This window comes from Scyliorhinus canicula, chromosome 5 (assembly GCF_902713615.1).
Source record: "Scyliorhinus canicula chromosome 5, sScyCan1.1, whole genome shotgun sequence".
Lineage (NCBI taxonomy): Eukaryota > Metazoa > Chordata > Chondrichthyes > Carcharhiniformes > Scyliorhinidae > Scyliorhinus > Scyliorhinus canicula.
In genome coordinates, this window is record NC_052150.1 from 4,377,006 (window position 1) to 4,391,164 (window position 14,159).

The 14,159-nt window shown below is 44.3% G+C and overlaps 1 protein-coding gene across 5 annotated transcripts in view; it reads right to left on the reverse strand.

The window, feature by feature from the left end:
• LOC119965742 (cadherin-12-like) overlaps nucleotides 1-14,159 on the reverse strand; it is a 722,197-nt gene that overhangs the window by 332,273 nt on the left and 375,765 nt on the right. The window contains exons 1-2 of one of the 5 annotated variants that reach the window (XM_038796515.1): nucleotides 10,644-10,958; nucleotides 9,892-9,995 (exon numbers count right to left, since the gene is read on the reverse strand). The gene's annotated coding sequence lies outside the window, so the exon portion shown is untranslated. Of the gene's footprint in view, nucleotides 1-9,686; nucleotides 9,706-9,891; nucleotides 10,312-10,643; nucleotides 10,959-14,159 lie in introns of those variants that run through there. The other 4 variants (XM_038796516.1, XM_038796521.1, XM_038796520.1 and 1 more) reach the window with 4 other exon arrangements.

The following is a 14,159-nucleotide window of genomic DNA, read 5'->3' on the forward strand; positions in this document are numbered from 1 at the left end:
CCTGATGTTGCTCCTGGCGTGCTCTCCTGCACTCTCCACTAAACCAGTTAAATAACCTGCAATTAATTGTATAGATTTGGTGTAGGTGCTGGGACTGTCAGGGTTCAGTGACCATGATATGTCTACACTGTCTGTAGCCCTCAACATTGTAGGGGTGTGAACTGCGAACCTTGGGCAGGATTCTCTCACCCCGGGGCCGGGTCAGATCATCGTCGCGACAGGAGGGAGTTGCGCCACGTCACCCCGACGCCGGGACGCGATTCTCGGTACCAGTCGCGGGCCGCTCTATGGGGCCCCCCCGGCAATTCTCTGCCCAGGATGGGCCGAGCAGCCGTACCAAAAAACCCCCGAGTCCTGCTGGCGCTGTTCTAACCTGGTCTTATCCGGCGGGACCTCGGTGTGGAAGAATCCGGGGGCGGCCTGTGAGGGTGGGGGAGGGGGGTCCAACCCTGGGGGGGGCGGGGGGGGGGGGGAGCTCCGCTGTGGCTTGGCCTGCGATCGGGGCCCACCAATCGGTGAGCCAGCTTCTCGGGCTGGGGGCCTCCTTTATTCCGCGGCGGTCCCTGTAGCCCTCCGCCATGTTGCGTCGGGGCCGGCGCGGCGAAGAGAGACACCGCGCATGCGCGGAAATCACGCCAGACCTGCCGCACATGCGCAGACCAGTGACGGCCTTCAAATGCCGGGATCGGCAGCTGGAGCGGCGTGGGTCACTCCAGTGCCGTGCTGGCCCCCTGTAGGGGCCAGAATTGCTGATCCTGAGGCCATTTTGACGCCACGGGAAACGCAACGGCTTTTACGACGGCGTCAACACTTAGCCTCAGGATCAGAGAATCCCGCCCCTTGTCGTTTCTCTGATTAATCAGTTTCAGTTTTGTTGGTTTACCCAAGGGCTTCACTCTCCTTGTGCATTTTGATCTCAACTCCCTCCAATACATCAATATTCCTTTGGATGGTAGGCACCTAAAACCACACAAAATATTCCAAAGATAACTCTTGCAAAAAGCTGCAGGAAGTTCAAAAGACTTGTTTTAATTCGCAATCAAATCTCCTTGAGCTCTATCCTCGAATTTGATTAGACTTGTCAGTAACTCATTGAATCACTTCCTGTGATTGATCAGCAATCATAGTCAATACCTTTCATTTTCTAGCATTGCTAATGGAAACCCTCTCAACAAGTGCACAAAGTTCATGTATTCTGTTCCATTTTTCATTACAGTGCACCACCAACATTAAAATCCATCTGTTATTTCTTAAGTTACACACTTAATTAGTTCAGAGCCCTATAAAATTCTAACAACCTCCTTTATAGTCATCATCTGGCTATGCAACATTGTGCTATCAAACATTTTAACTGTTTGTCTCTAAACCATCCCCAAATAAAGTGACAACAGTGTTCCTGTACATACCTCACAATATTCAATAGGATATAGGGTACAAAAACAACCCATTGGGCCTTTTTGAAAAGTATTTTTATTGGAATTTTAACACTTGGGCCGCGATTCCCCAGACAGTACCCCCGGGCTCATTGCTTGTGAGCAAAGATAACTACTCACCTCCTCGGCTCCCACAGAAGCCCTTCCACCAGGTTCACATTTTTCACAAGGAGTATTAATCGGCGACACCGTGAGCACTTGCTGGGAAGGCCGCTGAATGACAGGAGGTCGTTGGATATGGTGTGGCTCTCGTTAATTGTACAGAAAAAGGGCTGAAGTATGATCATTTGGTATTTCACCACACTAGGTTACGTGGGGTGATGGCATTATGGGGATAGGGTGGGAGAATTCAGCTCGGTTAGGATGCTCCTTCAGAGGGTCAGTACAGACTCGATGGGCCAAATGGCCTCCTTCTGCACTGTAGGGATTCTATGAATAAGGGCGTTACATTGGGGGTTTTCCAATCCTTTGGGACTTTTCCAGACTTTTCCAAGCAATAAGTAATGTTCCTATTTTTCCTAACAAAAGGTGTTACCTCACACCTATATGTGTTAAACTTCATTGCCAACTTTAGAATTTAGAACAGTACAGCACAGAACAGGCCCTTCGGCCCTCGATGTTGTGCCGAGCAATGATCACCCTACTGAAGCCAACGTATCCACCCTATACCTGAACCTGGGACCCTGGAGCTGTGAAGCATTTATGCTAACTACCATGCTACCGTGCTGCCCTCTTTGGCAATTCTCTAAGTTTATTGATGTCTTACTGTAATTTGTTGAAGTTCTCCTCAGTATTTACTATTTCATTCATCCGCAAATTTAGAAATTGCGTGTTTGATTCTAAAGTCCAAATTGTTCATGTAAATTGTGACCAGCTGTGATCCCAACATTGATCCTTGTGGTGCATCACCTCCTACCTTCTCTAACTCTGAATAACGACCCTTTATTCCCACTCTCTGCTTTCTGTCTTGAAGCTAGTTAGCTATCCATTCTGCCACTTCTCCCCCGATTCCACATTCTTAGACAAGACCTAGGAGCAGAATTAGGCCATTCGGCCCATCGAGTCTGCTCCACCATTCTGTCATGGCTGACTTTTCTCATCCCCATTCTCCTGCCTGATCTCCTTATTAATCAAGAACCTATCTATCTCTTCATTCATCAAAAAGAAGTCTCTATATTCAGACCTTTAGAAAATCCATATAAATTACATCTGGCTATGCTGATAAATTTAAATGAGAAAAATTGAGAGGAGGCTTGGGTGGAGCAGAAACATCAGCATGGACTGGCTGGGCCCAATGGCCTTTTTCTGCACCATAGAATCATAGAATCTCTACTGTATAGAAGGAAGCCACTCGGCCCATCATGCCTGCACCAAACTTGGAAAGAGCACCCTATCTATCCCCGTGACCCAATAACCCCACTGAACCTTTTGGACACGAAGGGACAATTTAGCCTGGCTAATCCACCTAACCTGCACATCTTTGGACTGTGGAAGGAAACTGGAGCACCCGAAGGAAACCCACGTAGTCACGGGGAGAAAGTGCAACGTCCGCAAATGAATCCGGGTCACGGGTGCTGTGAGGCATCAGTGCTAACCACTGCGCCACCGTACCGCCCAATGTTTTGTATGTATGCCTGTGTCATCATTGTTTACTCTCGCTGTTACATCATCATAAAATTCAAGAAGTTTGGCCAAGCACGATTTTCCCTTTTGAAATCCATGTCAACTATTCATTTTTACCTTTCCTAGATGTTCTTGTATTCTCTCCTTCAATAAAGATGCCATTATTTTTCCTACCATTGACGTTAAGCTGTCTCGTCTATAATTCCCTGGACATGTTCTGTTCTTTTCTTAAATATAAGAATTACATTAATTATCTGGGACTACACCTTGTTCTAACAAATTATTGGAAATGAATTGTAATACCTCAGCTAGCTAATCCCCAGAATCTTTTAAAATACATAGATGATATCCACCCGGAACAGGGTCTTATTTTCTTTGAATTTGTTTAGTTTGTTTAATACATTAATTTTTAAAAATATTATCTCACTGCTCACTTCATCATTCAATGTCAAGTCGACCCATTCCATCTCCCTGGTCATAATAAAAAGAAATAATCATTTACTATTACAGGGCTGCATAGCACAGGGCTAAATCGCTGGCTTTGAAAGCAGACCAAGCAGGCCAGCAGCACGGTTTGATTCCCGTAATAGCCTTCCCGAACAGGCGCCGGAATGTGGCGACTAGGGGCTTTTCACAGTAACTTCATTTGAAGCCTACTCGTGACAATAAGCAATTTTATTTTTCTGTCATCTTTCCATCGTTACCTGTGGCATTTTCCTGACTAGTCCTTAATGGTCTAGTCCCATCCCAGTTTTCCTTTTTTTAAAAATTGATGTCTGTAAAATATTTTACTGTTTTATGTTCCTTGATAATTGAATTTCATAGTTCCTCTTTGCCTCTCCTAATTGTTCTTTTTAAACTTATTGCCTAATCTCTTTGTATTCTCTCTAACCTCTGCTGCCTATGGATCTCACATGTGTCTTGTTCCCCAATCTCAATTCCTTCCCGTCGCCCATGTTCATTTACAGAATCCCACTCGTGCGTATTTTGTTCCTTCCATTTAGACCGTTTAAAACTCTGCGCTCTGTTGAACCTTCTTTTTTATGTTTCCAACTGTTGTTCCACTAACACGTCATTTTCCAATAAAGTTGCACATTTTGTTGTCCCCAGTGACTATCCTCATCCACTCAGAAGTCAGCTCGTCTTCAATCTGTTAACTTAGTTTTTGACATATTAATGTTATTCTCGATCATCGTCTGAAAATGCATCATAGGAAGTATTTCTTGTCTGGATGCTGCCTCACATCCACTTCTCTTATTTGCTCTGGCTCATTCTACATTATCAATTCCAACAGCGAATATCGCTTGTTGCGCTTTTCACATCCTGGGTTCGAAAGGAGTCCTGTACACATTGTAGGAACTCTATTCTCCTTTACCTTCTTCCTCTGTCCAATTAATATCAGGGTAGCTGAAATCACCCATCACTATTATTCTCTTTTTTAACTTTAAATTCCCTAATTTGTCTGCCCACTCCTTCCTCCAGATCCCTTCCACTTACAGATTTAGGTGGTCTGCAGACCACACAAATTAGTCAAATGGATCCTTCGTTATTTCTTATCTCTATCTATCTGGATTATGTTCTTATCTTTCTAATACCTGTGTCCTTTTTTTCCTATTACCGGTGTGTTATCCCCCGGTACAACTGCTCCACCTCCCTGTTTTTGCTCTCTATCTTTTCGGAATATCTTACACCTTGCAACATTTAATTTTGAGTCCTAGTTTTTCTGTAACCATGTCTCAGTAATGCTAACCATATTGGACCATAAGACAGAGGGGCAGAATTAGGCCATTTGGCCTATCGAGTCTGCTCCGCCATTCAATCACGGCTGATATTTTTCTCATCCCCATTCTCCTGCCTTCTCCCCATAACCCCTGATCCCCTTAAATTGGACACTTTAAATTAAGAATTGGACATCTTCAATCAAAGCCACAGTAAGCCCACAGGCAGGGGAGATGGGAATTAGAACAACCAAGTTCGAATACACCAAGCAGGGACAGACAGTCAGGGAAAGTCTGGGTCTGTCCTGTAAACAGGACATCAGGAGATAATCGGTCCCATTAAAATGGATCGATTGCGGTGGATTGCTCAGATTAAGCTAGACTTTCTGCCACCTAGATTTTCCCGCTGTTACCATATATGGAGTAAGGTTACATACAGACAATATACCTGTAGGTGAACCCGAGGGTGGGTTGCTGGTGTCCTGCAGAGTTGCAATCAGCACCTCGATTGGGTGCTGCGACCCCGCCACAGGATCACATGGGCGGAGGGCCAGAGAAATTTCAGTGCAAAGATGAGAATAAGAATTGAACACCAGGAATCTCCAGAGTGAAGGCTCGACTCAGAGGCAATGGAGAAGATTGGACAGTGGACCAGAGGACAGATAGGAGAGGGGAGCAAGACCTGGGTAAAATATTTGATTAATAAACTGGTCAAAGTGTCTGAAGTTTTACAGACAACTCTGGCAATATCTATCCATAATTAGAAAGTCCCTTGTTATTACCATCTATTCAGCTCTCTCTCTCTCTCCCCCCCCCCCCCCCCCCCCCCCCCCCCCCCCGTCGGACAGCATACTGAGCCATGGTGATTGATCGGCATAGTGGCTGCCCTCCCTACATTTTTCATCCATGTCCTCACAGGTAGTAAGTATGTCAAACTTATTGGACAACACCAGTGTCTGTGGGATCTTCTTCTAAACCTCTCCCAAATCCCCAGGACCTGACTCAGTCGCCCCCTTACTTTTCTGAATCATTGATTTTTCCTGGGGGTGTGATTGCATCTTGGACAAAACTGACCCGAAATGTATGTGTCAGAGTCTCTGTAAATCTCACTCCAGCTCAGTGACTCAGAGAGATTCAAGATGGAGACACTTCCCACACATGTGTTTGCTTGGATCAGTCCACAGATTCCTACATTCTGCCATCCAGACACATCTCAGGAGGTGTCAGTTGGCACCCAACCTTGGATTATGCATTGATCATCATCTTCAAGCCCTGTAGGCCAATTCCCAATTCAGCTGGTAAATATACCATTACTTCCATGGTCTTTAGCCCCCCTCAGAACATTTAGCGGAGGAACGTCATCAAATAAGTTTTTGAAAATTCAAAATATGTCAGTGGCTCTCCCACAATCGATTGGATTTGTTTATTGTCACGTGTACCGAGATCTTTTTCTATGAGTAGCTCAACAGATCATTAAGTAGATGGGAAGAAAAGGGAATAAAAGAAAATATATAATAGGGCAACACAAGATATACAATGTAACTAAATAAGCATTGGCATGGTTGAAGCATACAGGGGTGTAGTGTTAATGAGGTCAGTCAATAAGAGGGTCATTTAGGAGTCTGGTGACAGTGGGGAAGAAGCTGTTTTTGAGTCTGTTTGTGCATGTTCTCAGACTTCTGTATCTCCTGCCCAATGGAAGAAGTTGGAAGAGTATGGTTTCCTGAAGCATTCTCAGTGGCTTAACCTGAATTATAGCACATAATATTAACCAGCCAGCCTTTCCTCTTCACAGATGCTGACTGACCTGCAGTGCGTTCCCAACATTTTCTTACATCCAGAGTTCACGGGCTGGATTTTACGATTTTACCGGCATGGGAACAGTAGTTTTTTATGCCAGAACAAATGGTGTAAAACGGCCAATGATACCCCGTTTTGCTGGGGGCTAGCAGGAAGATAGCGTAGAGCACCCAGCTCCAGCTGCCGATATGGCCCGGAGAATTGCCAGGCCCATGGCCGCACATGTGCACGGCGGCGGCCTGCAATGGCCATACCGTGCAACATGGTAGAGGCCACTCGCGGACCCGGCCCGCCAGATACTCCCCCCTTCAGCTGACTCGCGCACCCCAGACCGGCCCACCACAGTGCCCCCAGCCCCTGAAGTCCCCCCGTGCCTGCACATCGGCCCTCCCCCAACTATATCCGCAGCCGTCACATCGAGTTCCCGCACGGCTGAGACCACACGTGTCCCGCGCCATCAGGAACTCGCCCGTCGGGGATGGAGCATCAGGGGGCGGGCCTCATACAATGCCCTGAGCCTTTCGATACAGCGCGCGCCATACTTGCAGAGTACGCCTCTTTGGATGGGGCGGAGCATTGCGAAAGCGGCGCCGCCCCAATTTGGTCAGGAACTTTGATTCTCCGGCTGATCGCCGAACACGATTTTGGTGGCGGCGACCGTAGAATCCAGCCCCACAGCTATTCCAGTCTTTCAATTTGGTCATATCATGATGCTGAGTACGGATGATGGGCCCCTTTACTCTATAGAAAGGCATTCACCATAGCCACATAATCCTCTCATGGGCAGCACGGTAGCACAGTGGTTAGCACTGTTGCCTCACAGCTCCAGGGTCCCAGGTTCAATTCCCCGCTGGGTCACTGTCTGTGCAGAGTCCGCACGTTCTCCCCGTGTCTGTGTGGGTTTCCTCCGGGTGCTCCGGTTTCCTCCTACAGTCCAAAGACGTGCAGGTTAGATGGATTGGTCAAGCTAAATTGCCCTTAGTGTCCAAAAAAAAGGTTAGGAGGGGTTATTGGTTTACGGGAATAGGGTGGAATTGAGGGCTTAAGTGGGTCGGTGCAGACTCGATTGGCCGAATGGCCTCCTTCTGCACTGTATGTTCTATGTTCTATGTACTTTCCTCTGCAGGCAGTAGTTTGACTGGTCTATCATTTTCACATGAACATCTCATTGAATATTGAGGTTTACTACTCTGTAGTTTTTATCCATCTTCATTGGTTTAAGCTGAACTGGCAAAATTGCCAGACAAGATTACAGATGCGTCAGTTTTGTCTTCTGATTTTTATTGGGTTCTTGCCCTGTAAGGGAACTAACCACAAAACAAATTCAAGATTCGGGCAGTGTTGTACTTTATTTCTGCTTTATTGTTGTTTTGTTAAGAAATGGGAGAAGCAGGGCAGTCGAGGTGAGCATGACAGCAAAACAAAACACAATGTTCTGTCTCTTTATGGCTCTACTATGTCCAGAAGCTTCATTTTAAAAAAAAGAAAACCAAAAACAGCCTTCATTGGGGAAATGCGACATCCATTTTTGACAAGTTCACTGCTTTGATTGGAGAGAATATACAAGGCAAACCTTTGCACTTGGCTGGGTGGGAATAGTGATTTGTATTGTAAAGGGAGAGAGTTTAATGATCAATCACTTGCATTGCTTCCTTTGTCATAATGCAGTACTTGGCTGTCTCCCAGACATTGTTAAAGTGAGAGTTTACTGTATTATAAATAATGAAAGGTACTTGGGAGAGAGTCAAAGGAGCTGTCCTGTCAACATTGAGCTGTTACCAATAGGACTACTACAATAGCAATTCATCTGGTAGCATTGCCTTCTAATTTTTCTAAGTGTTCAGTTCACCTTAAGATGGAAAATTACAAAAAGCAATGAACGACTGGTGACTCCAAACTAGTGCCAACATTTCTGAAGTAAGACAGCTGTAATACTTCCTTCACGGTATTACCATATTCACCTGGCACCAGTCCACAGGTGGGGCATATGTAGTAGATTCACTGGCACATCTGGCATTGCAGCTGGGTGACCAGGGAGGGTATTAGCACCAGCTTATTTTGACGGCCTGGATATATTATAATAGATCTCTTTTGTGGGCTCCAAGGCCATCAAATGGAATGCCTGCAGGTAACGATCAACTTCTGTTCTTTGCCAAATAAAGGCCATTGGACCTATGGGTATGGCAACCTCTTGTTTAACTCTTTGAGGGCCAAATTGGCATTCGACTAGAAATTAATATGTCAGATATTTTCAATACTTTAATGATGTTCCAAAAATACAGGTATTTCTAGATTATTCCTTTGGTTTGGTAGATTTGGATCATTCTACTTTAATAAAACAATAAAAGTCACAGGAGGTCCTCAGTCTTTTGTGGGGGATGAACATGTGGCTGATTTGGCAAGTTGGAAAGGCATGATTCAGGTTACTAACTGCTGTCATTCAACCTCCCTGTTCAGAAGCCTTTATAAATGGCCTTTACATCATCCAAACTCCTCAATTGAGTAATAGCCATGAAGCTCCCTCCCAAATGGTCTTATTTCTCACAACTATTTTCCCAACAGATATTCGCCAGCTGGAAAGAAGTGTCTGAGTAATCGCTTCGCTAAACCGAGGCACGTTGAACAGACCAAAGATCACTAAGGTAGCACACCACCTCTTTATTTTCTCTAAAGGTTAATAAAAGAGAAGAGCTGAAGGTTTTATCAGAATTTTGATTTCCAAAACATCACGTTAAAAAGGCAAGCACATCAGCAAGTTGTAATCCATTCACATTATCAGTATTCCAGCACCATGCGTTTCTCACATCAGTTGGCAAGTAGTTGTGCCAGTGTTGCAATGCAAAACATTTGCAGATCAGAAACAAATACACAGATAGCATGTTTCTAATTACCACACATGCAAATGCTTCTTCAACAGTTTTCAAAGTGCTAAGCCCAATTCAACAGGAAACAATAGCCATGTACTGTACGAACTGGCACTGTTCAGAGAGCTCTCAGAAACCAGCAGCTGAACAGAAGAGAAAAGAATGTTTGATTGGTCAACAGCAGAAACATTGATCCCCCCCCCCCCCCCCCCCCCCCCCCACTTATTATCAAATAATACCCGGTTTACCAGAGCAGAAAATGATCACCTCCTCTTTCTACCTTCACCCAACATCTGATTGACAAGGACAAAATAGCGGTGGTCCATTGCAGAGCAAATGCAAAACACCAAGGGTAGAATACAACAAAGCAAATGTCAACTCAAGCCTTTATAGTCTAACAGTACTTCTACACAGAACCTCTGAAATGCAGGCATCCGGGAGAGAGGCACTTACCTTAATTGAAACTCTCCGTTGATGGAGCTCCACTCGAATACAATCAGCAGTGTTTCTATCAGTCGAATCCCTCAATATTCGGTCTGGTCTTCACATAAACTTCACTGTGTTTAAAGTAGAAAAGAGGATTCCTTTGAGATCTCAGGGCAGATATGCATGAACCATGTTTCATTCAGATGTTTGCATGTACATTTAGCACTCAGAATCCGACGACTGTTCCGATGCGTTCTTGTCTGTTCCCCTGAGCAGTGGGATGTTCATTGACCTGATTAATAAATTAAAAAACAATGGTGCGGAGGGCTCCTTGGCCATTGTGGATATTTCTGTGAAAAGGCTGGGTCATTTGGGAATCCTGTCTGTTCCAGGCTGATGGTTTAGCAAATGTCGCAGCGGGTGTGTAGAAAAGATGTTTAGTTAAAGTGAGCACGAATCAGAAAGGATTTGTCTTAATACACTGCACGCTCCTGATATCACCGGAAATATTTTGCAGCTATTGGCTGTGATTATTGCTGTGTTCGATAATAGCCTGCATCCCTCTTGCTTCTGAGATGCACCAAAGAATTTATGTATTAATAAAGCTTTCAGTTGCTGCTGCAAACAGAGTTATTGCACGCAATTCATGGTCTTTAAAATTTATTGGAGGGTGGGAGAATAGAAAACATTGAAAGAGCCAAAGGAGAATTAACAAAATGTTTCCGCCTTGCAGCTAGTATAATAGCTTAGCAGACACATGTAAAAGTATATATACTCACAGACTGGAAAAGCACAAACAATCCATTTCTCTGACCACTGATGTTATACCATGCACACAGTCCTTCAATGGAAATATTTTAAAGATACGTCAAGCTCAATTTATTCAACAGAATCTGCTGCTACCTCTGCGGCAGCCATTTAACAGAGTTTAGCAGCATTTTCCTGTTTTTGCTCCAACACATTCTGGACACACAGTTTTCCAGGAGTCACTTTAGATAACATGCTGGAATGAATCACAAGCAACTTTCGCACCCTCCTGTGAACATCACACAGCCTGCTGCCAGTTTATCAAGGGCCACAGCAGCTTAATCTGCACGAAAATATACTTTTGCTTCTGTCAATCCTCTTTTTATCAGCAGTAGCTTAATGAAGAGAAAGTTACTTCTGCTGTTTGTGCGCTGCAGAGAAGCAACTAACCACGGGAAGCACGTCTCCAGCTTCCCGGCTGACACACATTCTGGATATCATTAGGGTTATTACTGGATAACGGGGAATGTTTTTAGACACTCATCTTGATTTTACATGGTGGTGTAAATTCTTCGAGTTCAGCCTAAAAGTTATGATATGATCAGAGTCCTCTCCAATCCGGGATTACTCCTTACCATCTGTAACTTTCTAAAATAAATTTAGAGTACCCAATTCATTTTTTACAATTAAGGGGCAATTTAGCGTGGCCAATCTACCTAACCTCCACATCTTTGGGCTGTGGGGAGGAAACCCATTCAAACACAGGGAGAACATACAAACTCCACACAACAGTGACCCAGAGCCGGGATCGAACCTGGTGGTAACTGATGTGTTGGGTAAACTGGGTCTACGAGGACTGCGTTTACCGCAGCAGTGAGTGAGACAGGCTTCCAACACTTGAAGAAATGCAACTCGATTTTATTGAACTCTTAACTATCATACATACTTTAACTGTGGGTTGACACTATGCTGACTTGACTGGAGACCTGAGGCTAACCTGACCAGACTATCTTACTACCACATGCTGTTTGTTCTAGTTGCTGCTCACAGGCTCTGACTGTCTCAGAGGCTGGATCCCGAGAGAGCGGGAAAACTGGTGCCCTCTGGCTTTATGGGGGTCGTGCCCTGTCTGGTGATTGGCTGCTGTGTTCTGTGTGTTCACTGGTAATCCTGAGTGTCAATCACTGCCTGTCTGCACTCCATCATATACCTGTGTGTATATTATGACACTGACCACTGCACCACCGTGCTGCCTACGATCTGTAACTTAACGATGATGAATAAGAGTACTTTCTGCAGACAGACTCGATACGTTAATTCTGTTTCTCTTTCTCTCTCCGCAGATGCTGCCGGACCTGTTGACTTTTTCCAGCATTTTCTCTTTTAGTTTCAGATTTCCAGCCTCCGCAGTATTTTGCTTTTACAATATTTTGAATTGCCTCCACACTGTTAGCATTTTAAAAAAATGTCATTTATGAAAAAGTAAATGAAAGTAAAATGAGCATGCAGGGGAAGACCCCAAACGACGGTGCCAGATTTTTTACAAGGAAGAACAGTTGAATTTTTTGTGTCATTCTTGTACCTTCACAAGTGAAGACAGAAGTGAACTGTTGGTATCTTAGCAGACGAGAGATTCTGAATATGAATGACATTCCTTTGTCCACATTTCAAGACAGGTATTAACCTATTTATTTTAAATTAATTTATCTCTCCACTAAATAGTGAAAAGAGGGCTATCACATAAAGCCAATAAACATTCAACTGTTCAGATCAGCAATAATACTTTCCAGGGAAATGATTTCAAAGAAAATAGGATTCAGTCACACATCAACTTATGTCTAATTATTTTCCTTGACCTAATTTTAAAAGCAAACAACTCATGTAAAAAAAAGGAACTGCATATTTTGATTTCTTTTTTGATTTCTAATCACTCATTTAACTTAATAGGATGGTGAAAGAATGAAAGAATGAAGAACAATACAGCACAGGAACAGGCCCTTCAGCCCTCCAAGCCTGTACTGGTCATAATACCAATCTTTGCCAAAACCCTCAGCACTTCCTTGTGCCGTACACCTCTATACCCATCCTATCCATGTGTTTGTCAAGACTCCTTTTGAACGGCGTCAATGTATCTGCTTCCACAACCTCCCCTGGTAACGCGTTCCAGGCACTCACCACCCTCTGTGTAAAAAAACTGCCTCGCACATCTTCCTCTAAACTTTGCCCCACGGACCTTAAACCTATGCCCTCTGGTGACTGACTCTTCCACCCTGGGAAAGAGTGTCTGCCCATCCACTCTCTCCATGACCCTCATAATCTTGTAGACCTCTATCAGGTCGCCCCTCAACCTCCATCTTTCTAATGAAAACAGTCTGAGTCTATTCAGCTTCTCCACATAGCTAACACTCTCCAGACCAGGAAACATCCTGGTAAACCTCCTCTGTACTCTCTCCAAAGCCTCCACATCCTTTTGGTAAAGTGGTGACCAGAATTGTGCACAATATTCTAAGTGCGGCCTTCCCAAGTTTCTATACAACTGTAGCATGACTTGCCAGTTTTTATACTCGATGTCCCTTACAATGAAGGCAAGCATTCTGTATGCTATCTTGACTACCTTGTCCAATTGTGTTGCCACCTTCAAAGATCTGTGGACCTGCACACCCAAATCTCTCCGACTTTCTATATTCCTAAGAGTTTTACCATTCATGGTATATTTCCCCTCTATGTTAGACCTACCAAAATGCATAACCTTACATTTATCCAAATTAAACTCCATTTGCCATTTCTCTGCCCATGTCTCCAACCTATCTATGTCCTGCTGTATCTTCTGAAAATCCTCAATACTCAGTGCCACTCCACCAACCTTGGTGTCATCTGCAACTTACTAATCAGATCGGCTATATTTTCCTCCAAATTGTTTATGTACTTTACAAACAACAGAGGCCCAAACACAGATCCCTTTGGAACACTAGTCACAACCTCCCATTCAGAAAAACACCCTTTTACTGCTACCCTTTGTCTTCTGTGACCGAGCCAGTTCTGTATCTATCTTGCCACCTCACTTCTGATTCCGTGTGACTTCACCTTTGTGCCAGTCTAAATGAGGCACCTTGTCAAAGGTTTTACTGAAGACCATGTAAACAACATCCACCATCCTCACCTCATCAATCATCTTTGTCATCTCCTCAAAAAACTCAATCAAGTTAGTGAGGCACGACCTCCCCCTTCACAACACCACTTTGTCTAAAGCTTATGAGTCCATTTGTTTCCAAATGGGTATAAATCCTGTCCTTGAGAATTTTCTCCAATAATTTACCTGCTACTGACTCTGGGATGTCACCTGTAGCCAATGAGGATACAAGGATGTCAGTCAAGGCCCCTGCAATTTCCTCCCTTGCTTCCCTCAGTATTCTGGGGTAAATCCCATCTGGAAACCTATTGACCTTATTAGCTTTTAAAATGCCCAATACCTCCTCCTTTTCGATGTTAACATGATCCAAACTGTCCACACACCTTACCCAAGAATCATCTTCCACATAAGTCTTTGG